The sequence below is a fragment of the Mirounga angustirostris genome, unplaced genomic scaffold (genome assembly GCF_029215605.1).
Source record: "Mirounga angustirostris isolate CCGP_5_RB_7025 unplaced genomic scaffold, mMirAng1.0.hap1 SCAF_1, whole genome shotgun sequence".
NCBI lineage: Eukaryota > Metazoa > Chordata > Mammalia > Carnivora > Phocidae > Mirounga > Mirounga angustirostris.
In genome coordinates, this window is record NW_026991709.1 from 70,646,352 (window position 1) to 70,659,196 (window position 12,845).

Genomic DNA, 12,845 nt, shown 5'->3' on the forward strand with positions numbered 1-12,845 from the left:
AGCATGAGAGGGGAGAAGGTCAGAGGGAGAAGCAGACTCCCCGCCGAGCAGGGAGCCCGATGTGGGACTCGATCCCGGGACTCCAGGATCATGACCTGAGCCGAAGGCAGTCGCCTAACCAACTGAGCCACCCAGGAGCCCGAGATCAGTGTCTTTATCAGGATTTTTTTCAGGGACAGTGTAGTTGGTATCCTTCCTGAATCAGAGTAGCAATGAAATATGGTGTTAAACCAAAACTGAAAAGCTGCACCTGAGGTTTGTCCATCTTAGAATCAAACTTTTTACCACTTTGAAAAAAAGGAGATATAGTCACTAAAAATTGCAGCAGGAAAATACACAAAAATAAAGGGAAGAATATTTAATCACAGAACAGTAGTAAGTACTGTCGATATCTTCGTACATAGCCATCCAATGTTTTGTATACAAACTTTAAAATTTTTTTATCAGAAGTGAAGTCATCCTCTACCCCCACTTGTTTTTTTTTTTTTTAAAGATTTTATTTATTATTTGACAGAGAGAGAGATAGCGACAGCAGGAACACAAGCAGGGGGAGTGGGAGAGAGAGAAGCAGGCTTCCCGCCGAGCAGGGAGCCCAATGTGGGACTCGATCCCAGGACCCTGGGATCATGACCTGAGCCGAAGGCAGACGCTTAACGACTGAGCCACCCAGGTGCCCCTCTACCCCCTACTTGTAACCAGCTTGTTACATAACATTACTTCCCTGTGTCATTAAATAATTATATCAACTAAAAAAAATTGCAACAGGAAAGAAATAATAAAACCTTGTTTTATGGGTTGAGTTGTGGCTCCCCCAAATTCATATGTTGAAGTCCTAACCCCCAGTACTTCCAAATATGACCTTATTTGGAAATAGAGTCATTGCAGGTATAATGAGTTGAGGTCATACTGGAGTAGGGTGGGCCTCTAATCCAGTGTGACTGGTGTCCTTATAAAAAGAGGATATTTGCACATAGACATGCACACGGGGAGAACACCATGTGAAGAGGAAGGCAGAGACTGGTATGATGCCGTAGGAGCCAAGGAATGGCAATGATTGTTAGCCAAGCCCCAGATGCTAGGAAAGAGGCATGGAACAGACTCCTCCCTCACGGCTCTCAGAAGGAACCAGTTCTGCCACACTTCGGTCTCGGACTTCTAGCCTCCAGAACAGTGAGATGGTACATTATCATTGTCAAAGCCACCTTTTTGCCGTAGCAACCCTAGAAAACTAGTACACCTGGTAAGTTTTCTCTTTACTGATCCTGATATTTCTCTGTGGAGACAACGTTGATGGTGTGTCTGGTGGTTTGTTGGAACAAGGGCCAGGAACAATTTTAGGGGTGTGATAGATTTGTTGGGAGGTCTTTTGTCAGGTTACATTGGTAATGTTTGGAAAGTGCGTAGTATAGTGACTAAGTCAACACTGCTTGGATTCAAACCCAATACTACCACTTACTAGTTGTGTTACTTTGAGGAGGACATTTGATTTCTCTGTGCCTCAGTTTCCAAATTATCTGTAAAATGTGTAGAATAGTACTACTTCCTTTAAAGGATGTTGTGAGGATGAAAGGAAAGGCACATTGAGAGGCTTAGAATAGTGCCAGGAACATAGTACGCATTCAGTACATTTCTCAATATTGTTACTGAGCTGGTCTACAGTAGGTAAATATCATTAGGAACCAACTATGAGAAAAAAAGCAATTTTTTTTGTAGGTTGTGTGTGTGTGTGTGTAAAACAACTTCTAACTCATTTGGTCCTAAAATTGGGAATAGGAAACACTTAAAAAATATTTAAAGCAACAGAAACTTGAAGTAGTTTAAGCAAAAGGAGTTAATTATAGAGATACATGGCTATCTCACAGAGGTCAGTGGCAAGAATATAGTTGGACTTCACGAGAGACTTGGACAAGACAATGGAAAGTCATCAAGAGTCTGGGAGTATCACCTCTTCCTTGTCCCTGAGACAGCACTCTGCCTAAACTTTCTCTTCTACACAGTCCACACTGTGGAAAAATAGTTGCCAATACATCTCCTCCTTTTAAGAAATCAACCCAGGACAAGATTGGACTCTTCGTCCTACTATCAAATTCTGAAGACAGGGACGCCCCTTCCCACTGCTAGTCCCATCGGCTGTGGTCAAGGGGTGGAAGCGGGTTCACACAGCACCTGGGAAGCTGCTGGGATCCCCGTCTGAGCCCCTTTGGCTGGCGGAGGTGGTCGGTGGGAGGCAGTCACAGAGAAGAGAGGCTGGGTACTCCACAGACACTGACAAGCATGCTTTTATTTCAAAGTTTGGCCATGTAAAGAGTAGCATTCTTAAGGAATCCAAGAATACAAAAAGACAAAGGAGGCTGAAAGGGAGGGAGAGGACCCACTTCTTGGGGCCAGACTCAGCTCTGAGGAGGAACAGACACTGCTTGGGCAGCAGGGGCTGCATTTCGGCAGGAGCTGGTCTGCTACGCCAAAGGCAGGAATAAAAAGCTCAGGTCTGGGCGCCTGGGTGGCTCAGTCATTAAGCGTCTGCCTTCGGCTCAAGTCATGATCCCAGGGTCCTGGGATTGAGCCCCGCATCGGGCTCCCTGCTCGGCGGGGAGTCTGCTTCTCCCTCTCCCACTCCCCCTGCTTGTGTTCCCTCTCTCGCTGTGTCTCTGTCAAATAAATAAATAAAATCTTAAAAACAAACAAACAAACAAAAAAAACCCTCAGGTCTTTTGGACCTAGAAAAAAGAAACTGTGCTTCTTGCCTCAAGCTTCTGTTCCCTGTGTAAGAGAGAGAATAAAGGAGGGTGAGGTTGGAAATTCAAAGGAAAGCCAGTTCAGCGATCTGCTCTTTGTTTGGCTCATCTTGGGTCATTACCATCCTGTTGCTCACAAGCTGCTCATTTTGAGCATTAAAAATTGGGGTGATGGCTTTGTTAATAAGTTGCGCCCTCTCTTGCGGGCATGATGCTTACATACTTCATTGGATTCTTTTCCGAAGACCCCAGAGTTTAATTTTAGTTGCTTTGGGGGCACTGCACTGAAGTGAGGGTCACAGTCTGGAGGGGAGTTTGGTGATGTGGTAAACTGAAGAAATATTTTAGGGAAAGGACAGGGTCTTAGAGAGGGCTATGATAACAAAATACCATGAACAGGGTAGCTTATGAATGACAGAAATGTATTTCTCACAGTTCTGGAGACTGGAAGTCTGAGATCAGGGTACCAGCCCCGTTGGCTTCTACTGAGGGCCCCTCTTCTGACGGCAGACTTCAGACCTTTATCCCTCTGTCTGCCGCTCCCCCTGCTTGTGCTCTCTCTCTGACAAATAAATAAAAACTTAAAAAAATTTTTTTAAATTTTATTTATTTGAGAGAGAGTACATGTGTGCACGTGAGAGAGATTGACAGAGAGAACAAATGGGGTGAGGGGCAGGGGAGAAGCAGACTCCCCGCTGAGCAGGGAGCCCGATGCGGGACTCGATCCAGGGACTCCGGGATCATGACCTGAGCCGAAGGCACACGCTTAACCAACTGAGCCAGCCAGGCGCCCCAGGCTACAGGTTTTGACATAGAAAAGGAGCTCTTATGGGAAGATGGAGCCACACATCTGCCCAGAGGGGGCTCAAGAGGACCTGCTACATCCTCAGGACTCTCCTCCCTGCCCAAACCTGGATGTGTCCCCTGATTGCACAACGTGCTGTGGCCTGCCCTCCTTCCGGACCCCATGAGGAGTGCAGGGCTCTTCCCTGCAGGGGCCCCTCCTGAGAGGAAGCACAAGATCTGCTAGGTGACAAGAGGGCCCTGCCCACTGTGCCTCTCTCGTTCAGGGCCTTATCAGCAGCCACTGGTGGAAAATGATGACTGAGGCTTTCTTATCTCTTTCCATCAGATCATGACTAACAGTAAGAAAAAAATTTAAGAGCCTCTGGTGTAGATAATTAATCAAGAGCTCACCCTCCATTTGTGTCTCCAAATCTGTTATAGGAGAGAAAAACGGATGTTTTCAGCAGATAAGTGACCAGCTCAAGTCACACAGCTTTATGTTTCAGAATCCGGATTTGAACCCAGATCTCTGCCTCAAAAGCTTGGTCACTATCCATTCAAGGAGGAAGCAGACAAGCAGTCAACGGATCACCAGGGGGGTGCTCTTCAAGAGGCAGACGTGAGCAGGGGTGGTGGCTGGCTTGCCTGGAGGGACTGGACATACTGACAGATGTTTTATTCTTCAGGCTTGGGAGACAGTCCCTATCCCGAAGGCCCGTTCAGGGTCTGGACTAGCTCCTCTCTGCTTCCCTCCTCACCTCTGCGAACTAATCCCTCTTAGTCTGCCTATTAATTATAATCAGCACTAACTACACAATCCCTGGCCTATGTCTGGCTTTCCAGAGAAAACACAAGATGCCCAGTGAAATTTGAATTTCAGATAAATCACTTTTTAGGTTTAAGCATGCCCCCCACCAAAGTTGAATGAGATAACAATTATGCTAAAGAATTATTTGGTGCTTATCTGAAATTCAAATTTCACCGAGTATCCTGTATTTTTATTTGCGAAATCTGGTGACTCCAAAAGCCAGCCAGAGGCCTCTTGTCTGGTCCTGACTGTCAGCAGCCTTGGTGACCCGTGGCTTTTCTGTGTAGCATCCTGATAGCAGGCTGGCTGGGCTCCTGGTCCCCCCTGCCCAAGCACTCCTCATCTGCCGCTGTCCGTGCCCCGGCATGAGAAGTTCTCATCATATTTTCTGGCTTTGCTTCCTCTGAGAGCACCTCGCTGGCACCACAGGCTGAGCCTGAAGGTAGAAATTGGCAGAAGTTCATCTCAAAGGAAATGGCCCAAGAGGACAAAATGTTGAAACAGCAGAAATTTGTAGCCTAAACTCAAGGCATGGACTGTTAGAAACATCCTTCACTTTGCGCACTGGAAAAAAGCAGACATTTTTGGTTACTTGATTCTTTCGTCAGTTAGAGTTCTTGGTCTCTCTCCTCTCCTCTGTTCAGATACTTACTAAGGACCTACCATGGGCACCACATTATCAGGCAGGCAGAGACAATAAAACTTTGCCCTCAGGGATCTCATGGTCCTGCAAGGAAGCCAAGACCTGTCCAAATACCTGTAACAAACGTGGTAGAAAATGATACTGGCCCGAGGGAAGTGCAGAGAGAATGCTGTGGAACTTCAAAGGAAGAAGAAGGCATTTTGGGGGAAGCAAGGGGTTCAATCCAGGCAGCCTCATGGAGGAAGTGTCATCTGAGCAAAGGATATTTATCAAAGGATGAATACTGTTTAAACATCTTTCAATTTGCTAAACATCAAATCATTGAACACTAAGTGATTAAGAGCATTTCATCAATTTGTCAAATGATCAGCTCACTAAAACCTTGTTTCTTTTAACTATTTGTAGAATCTATAGTAATCTGGGTGGTTTTTTTTTTTTTTACCAAGGCTTCCAAATAATTTTTTTTTTTTAAATCTCTGGTGATATTCATGTCCCAAATGTCAGAAATATTATAAGGTTGATTTCTCTCTTCCATCCAATTTTAAGTCCATTTTGCTTGGGCACCTGGGTGGCTCAGTCAGTTAAGCGTCTGCCTTCAGCTCAGGTCATGATCCCGGAGTCCTGGGATCCAGCCCTGCATCGGGCTCCCCACTCAGCGGGAAGCCGCTTCTCCCTCTCCCTCTACTGCTTCCCCTGCTTGTGTGCTCTCTCTCTCTCTCTGTCAAATAAATAAATAAAATCTTAAAAAAGAAATCCATTTCACTGCCTCCCTAGGCTTCTGTGACTGCACTGATTCCCCTTGTTATCCCCTGCTCCTGATACGTGCTTGAAGCTTTCTCTACCTTGTGACTATTCCTTTATAATTTTGACGTCTTTGAAATAAACAGAAGAGTAAAGAGAATAACAACAAACACCCTTGTGCCCGCTGTGCAGCTTTAACAAATCTTAACATTTTTGCCATATTTGCTCCAGATAATTTTTTCCCAGAAACAAAAAGCTGATATAGTTGAAGCTCGTACATGCCTTTGCCTGTGATTTGATCCCTTTCCCTTCCCTTCCCCTCCAGATTCTGACAGTTCTCATTCCCATGTTTGTTTTCTACATATGCATGATTCCATAAAGAATGCTTATAGTTTGCATATTTACAAACTATACATATATAATACTGCTTATGTCCTTTTATAATGTTATATCCTCTGACTTATCCAAACTTGAACGTAGAACTGTTAATTCATTGTAAATTACTGTATAGTATTCCATTTTACAAATATATTCCAATATATTTATTCTTCCGTTGATGACCATGTAGGTTGTTTCCCACTTTTTATTAGTACAAACAAAGCTGGGATATATTCTATACAAATACTATCATCTCTCTAGAATATTTTACTAGAAATGGCACTCTTGGGTTATGGCTGATGTTCAGCTTCACCTTTGCTAGACATTGCCAAATTGTTTATCAAATATTTGGACCAATTACTCTCATGAGCATTATTTCTGTTTATCACAGGGATGAGGGCAGAACCCACAGATAATACCCGATATAAGCACGTTTCAACTGCAGGTGTAAGGGGATGTATGTGGTACCCCAGATTCTGACCACTTCATGGGCAAGTGCACTCAGGCCAGGCACAGCTGGACACACCATGCACTGTGTGCAGAAGGACTGCAGAGTTCCTGTTGCCACACATGTTTATGAAGGAGTATGGAGGAATCAGGATCGTCTGACCAAGCTGGCTTTGTGATTAAGGGGTCGGCCTTCCTGGCATGAGAAATGTGTTAGAAACAGCCTAATAATTCAGAGAATTTATAGACCAGAGGCTTTGCAGCCCTCCCTGAAGAGTCAATTTATTGCTAGGCTGTCTGAGAGAGGCTCAGCATGGTTATTCAGGTGAAAAGCTGGTTTATCTCTCTGCTATACACCTTGGCCCTGGGAGCTTATTAAATATAGGCTTTCGAACCCAGAGCGAGTATTAGTTAACATTGTGATGAGTTTGCATCATGGGCTCTGAAAGGTATTTTGATAAAAAGTATTTTGAGCCTTTTTGTTCTTTCTGTAGTACAAAGGGAGAGGATTTAAACAATTTTAATATAGGTCTTTAATCTACCTAGAACATATTTTTATTATGGAGAAAGTAGTTTCGTTATTTAAAATGATGTGATTAATATGTATTGCTGCTTATTGAAGGGTTTATGCTTTCTTCCATTGACTTGCAATGCCCCCTCTGTGCTTACCAATTTTCCATATATGCATGGGACCCTGTTCTATTTCTTTGGTCTATTTATCTACACATAGGCTAAACCATCCACTCTTAGTTATTCTTACTTTATAATCAGTCTTACGATCATTTTTAAAAGAGCAACTCCATCAAACTTGTAATTTTTAAAAATTGTTTTGATTATTCTTAGCCCTTTTGCTCTTCCATATGAATGTTAGACCTCGCTTGCCAAGTTACCTGAAAGTTCTGTTGTGGTTTGTATTAAAAGTAGAAAATAGAGGGCGCCTGGGTGGCTCAGTTGGTTAAGCGACTGCCTTCGGCTCAGGTCATGATCCTGGAGTCCCGGGATCGAGTCCCGCATCGGGCTCCCTGCTTGGCAGGGAGCCTGCTTCTCCCTCTGACCCTCCCCCCTCTCATGTGCTCTCTGTCTCTCTCATTCTCTCTGTCTCAAATAAATAAATAAAATCTTTAAAAAAAAATAAAAAATAAAAAATAAAAGTAGAAAATAGAGAGATGGCTGGGTGGCTTAGTTGGTTAAGTGTCCAACTCTTGATCTCAGCTCAGGTCTTGATCTCAGGGTCAGTTCAAGTCCTGCATTGGGCTCCACTCTGGGCATGGAGCCTACTTAAAATAAATACATAAATGAATAAACAAATATAGAAAGTATAAATCAATATACATATTGAATTAGTAGCTTTGGGAAGAACTGTTATCTTTATGATAATTTGTATTCTCATCCATGATCATGGTATATCTCACCATCTTTTAGGAGTAGTACCTGGGAGGCCAGAATATTACCCTTACTGCTGATAGAGACCAGGTTGGAGGATGTGCCTTTAGGTTAGATAACCAAGTGCTTAGTAGATCAAGCCAACAAATATTAGTAGGCGTTCAAAGAATGTATGCAAATAATCTAATAGATACAGCTATATATAGGACACTGTCAGCAGTTTGCTCCCCAAGAAGAAGAAAAACAGAACTGAGCCTGGCATGCCCAGATTATTCTTCCTAAATGTGCTATTTAATGTCACCCTGTCCTCCAAGGAGCAGAATGAGTAAAGGGGCAGGGTGACAGAGTGCCCCACCAGCAGAGTTCCTTTCAAATGGATAAAAATCTTACAAGTAGGAAAGAGGTGTTCTTCCTTAGAGGTACCTAAGGTGTCTGGTTTCTTTAAGAATGAAATTTGTTTCCCATTACATTTTTCATTGGTTATTAACAGTATATAAGAATTCTACTGGTTTATCTATGATGACCTCATTTTCAGCAACGTTAGAACAATCTTATGGGATATACACTGTTATTATTCCTCTTCTAGATGGGGAAACTAAGGCAATGAAGAGTTTAAATAGCTTGCTCAAGGTCACAAACCTAGAAAGTAGTAGAGCCTGGCTCTAGGCTAGGCAGTCTGATTCCAGAATCATCACACTAAATCCCCACACAAACTTTCACACTAATGCATGGTATCCATTGTATGGATGACCCATCACTTATTTACCCAGTCCCTATTGATGGTCATTTATCTTATTCCCTGTCTTTCCTTATTACGGATATGCTGTAGTAAATAACCTTGTATATGTGTCATTTTAAACACATATGGGATAAATTTTTGGCATAACAAGGTGTCCTAGGTTCATCTTGCACCTTTCCCGTTCCAGACTTGGAGCCTAATTGTTTTAGCAAGAAGCCCTGGTTTCTTGTAGTAGGGAACGGTATTTAGAAAATAAAATCTGGGCATTTCCCCCACACAGTAAACACTGTGCTTTAGGAAGGTTAATATGTTTCAGATAGGCCAGAGGGAGAAGATGGGTGGTTTAGACCTCATTAAAATCCTTCGGTCTCAGGGGGCGATCTCTCCTTGTTCTGCCTTGACCTCTTTTAACAGGCCTGTATGCTTATTATAAGCCAGACATTTCGACATTTTCCGCATTAGTGTGTTTCTGTATTTAAGATACTGTGTTTTATTGCCTACCCCTTGGAGTATTTTATTTTATTTATTTATTTTTTAAGATTTTATTTATTTTTTGACAGAGAGAGACAGCGAGAGAGGGAACACAAGCAGGGGGAGTGGGAGAGGGAGAAACAGGCTTCCCGCTGAGCAAGGAGCCCGACGTGGGGCTCGATCCCAGGACTCTGGGATCATGACTTGAGCCGAAGGCAGACGCTTAACGACTGAGCCACCCCGGCGCCCCTACCCCTTGGAGTATTTTAAATGACCCTGGATGTGGAAAGGGGCCATCCTCCAAAAGGCATCCCTCTTCCCATGTCCAGCAGGGTTCTCCCAGCAGGGGGCAGCAGTGACACACTTCAGGTGCTAGGGGGAGGGGGAGGTGTGAGGGGCCCTGTTGGGAGGAGCTTGTAGGAGGAAACCCCTAGAGTGGAAAAAGTTAACTAGTTCCTCAGTTCCACTTCAGAGCCAAACACACACCCTGTGGTGGGTTAAGCCACAAACACCATGTTTTCTGTAAAGCTGACGGGTTTTTTTCTTCTGGAGGGAGGAGGATGCTCTCAATAGTTTTGAGGACCTGACTTTTTGTTATTTTCTTTTCCTAATTCTTTATCTTCTGCTTTTGCCCATGAAAGTTCTAGTTCCTCCAGCTTTCTTTCTCCTGTTCTTTCATTTCCTCCATTTTCCCGCTGCCATGATTATTAAGCAATCTACATAATCACCTTATTGACACCCAGTAACTCTGGGAGTAGAGATGCAGAGAGTGGGAGGGCACAGCCCCCGGTTCCTCTAGCTCTTCGCCTCCCCCCAGAAGGATCACATTTCTCTTCAAGACTTTAATCACCTCTAATCGTAGGCCTCTGACACTCTCTTACACATCTTCACTCACTTGCTGGATCCTCTGCAGAGACAGGATGAGTGTGGGCACCCACTTGCAGTCTGGCCTGTCGTTTGGTCTGCTCCTACATGTCATGTGGGGAAGGCATCCTGGGGAACAGAACGTGTGGGGCTGGGGACCAAAGCACATTGGTGAGGGACAGTTTTGCAGGGATTCCCAAAGAATGTGACCCTAGAAACTTCTCCCCACTTCCCCCTCCCCAAACCCACGGTGCTGATGCTTCTACAGTATCTCTACCCTGGCATGTTATAGTAGAGGCGGTGTGGGGAGTAGAAAGCACATGGGAGTTTACCACCTCAGGCCTGGTGGCACTTGGCCACAAACCACATGCTGATTTTCCTGCTGTGTGGTTTTGGCCAATCACTTACCTTCGAGCCTTAGTTCTCTCATCTGCGCATGAAGTTAACAGTGCCGTCTGTAACCACCTCCCAGAACTGAGATAGTCACGTAAGATAATGATATGATGAGGTTTTATAAACAAGAGAAATCTTTCAAAACATCATTTATCATGACTATTTCTTCCTCAAGAGTTTTTTGGCTCCTGTTTCATGGGCACAGAATGAGGTATTGGGACAAATTGGATTCTTGAAGTTTCCAGGGCTATCAAGAGGCAAGACAGGACAGAACAGAGTGGGACTATTTCTAGGGACTTGGCTTCTAGCCTTCTCTGAGAGGACGGGTTTCTCCCCCCCCCCCCCCCCCCCCCCGTGGCCAAGAGAGACTAATAAGGTTATCTACCTCTAGAATTCTGGTCTAGACAAGACCACCAGAGAGTCATTAGTCTCGGACCATTTCCCTGCCCCTCACCTAAGCCTAAACTACACCAGATGGATAAGAGAAAATGTGGCAGATAGTCTGTTTATTAGGTGTTTCCAGGGAAATTCCATATCCTCTCCTGGTAACTCAGAACTAAGTATGTTTTACGGTGAGTCTGCATATTTTATTTTTGCCCTTTGGCTGCAGTTGAAGGTTTTGAATGCTCTGAGGGAAGGAAAGCCTCTATTCATCTTCATATCCCATCTAAGCCCAGCACAAAATGGCCCTGGGGCCCACTTTGTTGACCTGATCTGTATTGTTCTGTCCTCACCAGAGCTAGAAAATATGCTGGTCCCCATTCTTTTTTTTTAAGATTTTATTTTTTTATTTGAGAGAGAGAGTGAGAGAGCCAGCGGGTGTGCACAAGTGGGGGGGGAGGGGTAGAGGCAGAGGGGGAAGCAGGCTCCCCACTGAGCAGGGAGCCCGATGCACGCATGACTCGATTCCAGGACCCTGGGATCATGACCTGAGCCGAAGGCAGATGCTTAACCGACTGAGCCACCCAGGTGGTCCCCATTCTTGAAATACAGTATTTGCAAAGTTCAAAAGAAACCTTGCGCTATTTTGGCTTGCAACTTCTCCCCTAACTCTTCCTCCTTGGGGGGGCCCAGTGGGATGGGAGTAGGAACTGGAAAGACTGAACTCCCATTTCTGCTCAAGGACAGGCCCCATGATGGCTTAGCTTGGACTCCCCTCCCTTTCCTTATCAAATGAAATCAGCCACTGAGGAAATTGGCTTCTCCAGATTGTGAGAGACAGGAAGCAGCGCTATGAGGCAGGGTCCAGGAGGGAAACCAGAGAAATAGCTCAAGGCCCCGCTCAGGCAGTGCCTGGCCCCGCCCTGGCCCCTCCTTTCCTACAGCTCTGCTTGTTCTGACGCCTCTGGCCTCACACACCCCTTCCCTGGGTCCTGGCATGTGAGGCTGAAAGGGACTGTAGAAGTCAAGGCCAGTCCTCTCAAGTCTTCCAACCTGTGCTTGATCCTTCCAGAGATGGGAGTTTGGCTGCTTCCCCAAGAAATCAGCTTCGTTTGGCCTTTTATCAAGCTGAAATCTGCTTCTTGCCGTTCTTCCTGCCCTCTCTCCACGGGACAGCCCTTCAGATGCCTTGGGTCGTCTCCAGGCTGACCACCCCCACCCCGGGAAGATCCTGATAAGAGTATGAGTTTCTCAGAAACTCGCAAACCTAAAGGGAGTCAGGACAGGCACTTCAGTGGGAAGGAAATGTTGAGAACAATGCCCTTAGTGAGCTCTTTCCTTGCCAAAGAGCCTGGTGTTTACCCTGATGTTTACTACAACCTTGACATATTGCCTTTTCCTCCTCCTGTGTGCCTAGTGTCTTCTGGGAAGATTTTTCTCCCCATTCAGCTCACTTTATTAATTTTTGCTAACATATTTAAAAGTATATTTAAAGACATCATGACATTTTGCTCCTAAATACTTCAGTATATATATATCTTTAAAACATAAGAATATTTTCCAAGGGCGCCTGGGTGGCTCAGGCAGTTAAGCGTCTGCCTTCGGCTCAGGTCATGATCCCAGAGTCCTGGGATCGAGATCGGGATCCCTGCTCAGTGGGGAGTCTACTTCTCCCTCTCCCTCTCTCTCTGCCCCACCTCTGCATGTGCTCGCTCTCTCAAATAAATAAATAAAATCTTTAGGAAAAAAAAAGACTGTTTTCCAGCAGAGCTGAAATCAAAATATAATACCTAGCAAAATTAATTATAATTATCTAATACTTAATCTATATTTAAAATCAGACCAATGTTCATCCTTGCCCTGCTCTTGGGAGGCTACACAGCCCTGAGCCAGCCTACTTGGCCAGTCAATGCTTTTTTCCTCAGCATATTATCCCTTCATGACCCAGACTAATGTCCCTGAGACTTTGGGTCCCTCAGCTGGGTGCTCCCAGTCACGTGGCCCAGGGGCCAAAGCCTCTGCCCAGCTGAGCACCATGCCGTACAGTTGTGCTGGGTTACTGCAGAGGGGACGAGT